The following is a 5,304-nucleotide window of genomic DNA, read 5'->3' as shown; positions in this document are numbered from 1 at the left end:
AATGATAAATAATAATATAGAGGCAGCTCAGATAATTATCATCCGGCATTCCTGACCACCAAGGAAGCGGCTGAGCTGCCACCTATTCACTTTGCTGCAGGAGAGGACTTTGCTTACAAGCAAGACCTAACAAAGGACAAGGCTGTCTGAGCCCTTGAAACCTGTAGATGAGATTCGATATGAGATAATAAAGTATTTTAATCATGATGCCATGATGAAGTTGCTAGAAGTGTACAATGAAATTTGCAAGATCATGGAAGGAATTGTTAACTGTAGGATATTGTATTTCTTTAAATTCCAATAATTTTCTAGTTGACAAGCAGGGCCGCTTCCGAAAGGGATCAACTAGTAAAACTGGACAGATATTCAAGAGGCCATTGCCAAAAAGCACTTTTTGATTTCGGAATTTTTAGATATAGTAAAAGCCAATAACATAACATGGCGATATGACCTACTTGGAAACCTTTATGCTTTTAAATACCTTATTTTATTCTAAATCTCATTGCTGACAGAACTTTCTCTGTCAAACTGTTTTCTGTCAATGTCACTTTTTGGGTTATTTTTGTTCAGGCAAAGGGGTCCCATAAGGAAGTGTCTTGTCGCCAACAATATTTCTATGCATGATAATTGACATCTTACCAGCTCCCCCTCAGAATCTTATATACTCACTGTATGCTGGTGATTGTGCATTATGGCATTCCAGCAGTAATGCAGAATTCTCGGCAAATCGCATCTAATTGGCACTGGATATGATTAAAAAATGGGGTCTCCAGTGGGGTTTAAGTTTTCCATAAGAAAGAGTATTGGGGTATTTTTTTCACAGGAGGAAGCCAAATTCAGGCTAACTCTAGAAAATCACCTATTCAAAATTCTGCCTGATTTATTGGTCTACTCTTTATTCAGTGACTCAGTTGGAAAGACCACATTGGTCAGTTAAAGAATAAATGTCAAAGCAAACTAAATTTATTTAAGTGCATTTCTGGTCAAAAAAAAAAAAAAATGGGGAGCTTTTAGAAAGTCTTTGCTAATGATGTATAAAGCCCTGATTAGGTCTAAAGTAAATTACAGGTCAAGCGTGTATGGCTTGGCATCAAACTCAATTTTGAAAGGTTTGGATGTTGTGCAGAATGTTGGTTTGTGTGCATCTTGGAGCTCTGAAATGTACATCTTGAGGTGGAGTCAGGAATACCTCCCCACCAACTCCCCACCATTAGTACTGACCTATGCCGCAAAGGTGGCACGAGACCCGAGCCATCCTAATGGCAATAGAGGCATTAGGCGCTTTACCACGCTTGACTCCCATCAGCTAAAGCCAGAGGTGGAGGTATGCCAGAGGTTCAGAGAGATTCCTATTAAACATCTCCCTTTTTCATGTATATACCGACGGCTCCAAAACAGATAAGTGTGTAGGAGAGGATGTATGGTCGACTGAATGTGAATTGAAGTTAAGACTTCCAAATCATACATCTAACTTTCTTGCCGAACTTTTCGCCATTGATAAAGCTTTAGATTTTGCACTATTGACGATCCACGATAAAATAGTTTTTTTTCAGATTCATTAAGTTCACTTAAAGCCATTAAATAATAGAAACCACTAAAAATGAACTGCTGGATAATATCATTCGTAAGCTACAAGGTACCAACAAATCAATCAAGCTTATATGAGTACCAGGCCACTCTGGTATCTATAGCAATGAACAGGCTGACAAATTAGCTGGGTCAGCTGGTGATCTGGACCTTACCATAGTCCATACAAATCTCAGGTGTTTTGTGTCTCTAATAAAAGCAAAAATCCATCTTCTGTGGCAAAGTGAGTGGACCAACCTGCAACTGACGAACAAAGGCAGGGGGGAGGTGGTTTCAGCCTGTCTCAGGGTCAATGCCACCAGAATCACTCACCTCACACCCTATATAGAGAGAACCTTCCCTCTACAGTGCCCCCAATTTACCACCAGACCTTGCAGTAAATCACTTTTTGACAACATGCCCACAGTATTCAAACCACAGACAACCACTAAAAAATGATCTCAGAATCAGAAATCAAGGATTTAAAATATCAAATCTGTTAGCAAATAATGAAAATAATAATAACAATAAGCAAAGTAATGCCCTTTCTAAGGGAGACAAAAACTTTATGACCTTATTTAGATAGAAATAATGAATGGATCCATTGGGTTAATGATCTTGGCTAGCTGTGTTAACATGGCCATATGCCACTGGACAATAGCCTAAAAATCTAACATGCAAGTAAGTAAACAATCACAGCATTTCTCAACTTCCAAAATGTAAGTAAAGACCCATGAGCAAAGTCAAGAATAACTGGATATGCTGGGAGAAGGGGTATTGTCCCTCCCACCCAGCAAGCAAGGCGGGCTGTGGGTCCTGCTGGGAGGGCAAATGTCGGGTTGCAGGATTGGAATGAGAGTTACTTGTCCCGCCTGCGTCCTGGCAGGCGCCAACCCACCATGAAGCTTGTGTGGCAAAGCTTTCGGGAACCCCGCAGGCGGATGGGCGGTCCCACAGCCTGCCAACCCCCTTATTTGGGGCAAAGGTGGCGTGCACCCGGAGTGACCGCCCGAGGCTTAACCGCAGGTGTGCTTTCTGGGTAGGCGCTTGGAACATCCAGTCCTTGCGGCAGGATGCGCGGTTACCTCTGCTATCACGGGAATTGAGGTGAGGTGGTTGCCCTCTCAGAGGTGAGAAGACCTGGTAGTTGTGGACGGGTACAACTACTACTGGTCTGGCCGCAGCGATGGTCACCACCTCCAGGGTGTAGTCATAGCCATCTCCAGCCGACTTCAGCCCTCGGTAGTTGAGGGACACCAGTTGATGAGCATATTATGGCATTGCATTCTATGCCAAACTCGCATCTATGGCAAACAATTGCCCCCAGCAAGATATTTGCATTGTTCTGGTGATTTCAATGCGATATCCGGCTGTGACCGAGCAGGCTTTGAGATGTCTGTCGGCCCCCATGGCTCGGGAGCTCATCCCAGTAGCCTCCTTCTCTGGGACTTTGCTAGGTCCCTGTATCACTGGACATGGTTCAGCGATACGGGTACAGTGGCCAAGGAGATCAACCACATACTTGTTAGCATGCAATGGAGGATCCTCCAGAATTGCAGGGTTTACCGGAGTGCAGACTTCTGTGGCACTGACCATAGGCTGGCTGTGGCTACCCTGTGGGTCCACTTCAAAACTCCCCATCCCTCCAGTGGCCAACCCTAAGGTGTGCCCATGGGTTCACCATGGCAGTCTCTGACCGATTCATGGAACTCTACAACTTGTCAGACCCAGTTGCTCTGTGGGAGCTCTTCAAGCACATAACACTCGAAGAAGCACAGGAGTCCATTGGCATACTCCCAAGGGCAAGGCAAAATTCCATCTCCCTGGAGACATTAGAGGCCACTGAAGCGTGTTGAATGGCTCAGCTGAATGGTAATTGAGTCTTGCATCACTCCATGGTGAGTAGGGCTTGGACACTGCTGAGAAGGGACAAGGACAAGTTCATCAGGAATCTTGCTGAGGAGGTTGACAGCCATTTCTTGGTAAAAGACCTTCGCCCTGCCTACCAAGCCCTGAGAAAGCTGAATTCTAACCCCTCCTCATAGATGACTACAGTCCAATCAGCGGATGGACAGATCATCTCAGATCATGTTGGGGTTCGTGAATGTTGGGCTGAGTATTTTAAGCAGCTGTACCAGGTAGACCCTCCAACAGTTAGCATGGATGCAAGCGATGTCACAGTGCCTGTGCCGGACCCACTCATCAGCGAGGAACATTCTACCCTAACAGAGGTTAGGATGGCGATTTCCAAACTGAAGAGTGGGAAAGCTGCAGGCATATGAGATATCCCTGCTGAACTGCTAAAGGCTGGGGGTGAACCTGTGGCTCGGGGCCTGCATACAGTCCTGACTGCCATCTGGCTGTCTGGAACCCTTCCCCCTGACCTGCTGAGGGGCATGGTCATCCCTCTCTGGAAGGGGAAAGGGGATTGTTGGGATTGTAGCAACTACCATGGCATTACACTGCTCAGGATACCAGGCAAGGTTCTCGCTCACATTCTTCTGAAACGGATCTGCAATCACCTACTGAGGCATCAGAGACCGGAGCAGTCTGGATTTACTCCTAGCAAGTCCACGCTAGACCGTATACTAGCACTTCGAGTAATTGTGGAACACCGTCGTGAGTTTGGTCGTGGGTTGCTTGCAATCTACATCGATCTCAAGAAGGCGTTTGGCTCGGTGCATCGGGAATCGCTATGGGAGATCCTGAGACTCGGGGAATTCTAGACACAGATTATTGGCCTAATAGCAAGCCTTTATACTGGTACTGAAAGTGCTGTAAAGTGTGGTGGGGGTCTGTCGAACTTCTTCCCTGTTAATTCAGGGGTGAGGCCAGGCTGTGTCCTTGCACCAATACTTTTCAATACCTGTATGGACTGGATAATGGGCAGAGCTACTAGCCAAAGTCAGTGTGGAGCAACACTAGGCAATATCAAGGTCTCCGACCTTGACTTTGCCAATGATGTTGCTATCCTATCTGATTCCTTGGAGTCACAGGTGGCGGCTCTTGATGCATTTAGAAATGAGGTGAAGCCCCTAGGCCTAGAAGTCTCCTGGACCAAGACCAAGATTCAGGACTTTGGGGGCCTGTTAGGGGAACCCGTTCAGTCAATCCATGCTTGCGGCGAGTACGTTGAAGTTACAGAGAGTTTAACATACCTTGGTAGAATCAGAACAAGAAGTCAATAGATGGATTGGTGTGGCAACAGGAGCCATGAACTCGATCAACGAGAGCATTTGGAGATGTTGGTACCTATGCAGAAGGACCAAGCTACGAGTCTTCAAGGCCTTGATACTGCCAGTTTTGCCCTATGGAAGCAAAACCTGGACACTATCCAGTGTCTTGGAGTCTCGATGCATTTTGTAACAAGTCCCTTCGCCGGATCATGGGGTACAGTTGGCAGGACCACGTGTCCAACCAGCGGTTATACCGCAAGACTGGCATGTAACCTGTTACTTCCATAATCCGGGATCGTCAACTCAGGCTATATGGCCATCTAGCTCGTTTCCCTGTGGACGACCCTGCCATCGGGTTGCCTCTCTGCGAGACAACCCTGGGTGGAGGAGGCCTGTGGGACGACCCAGGAGATCATGGCTTGGGCAGCTCGACAAGACCTGTCGCGAGGAATTAGAGATGGGCCGTGGGCCTGCCTGAAGAATCGCCTCGAGGGATCTTCGTGGCTGGAAGAGAAGGGTGGATGCAGCCATGCGCAACGTCGGCGTTAGCCCCTTCATGATG

Source organism: Penaeus monodon, chromosome 41 (assembly GCF_015228065.2).
Source record: "Penaeus monodon isolate SGIC_2016 chromosome 41, NSTDA_Pmon_1, whole genome shotgun sequence".
NCBI classification, from domain to species: domain Eukaryota; kingdom Metazoa; phylum Arthropoda; class Malacostraca; order Decapoda; family Penaeidae; genus Penaeus; species Penaeus monodon.
This window is presented reverse-complemented; position numbering follows the sequence as displayed.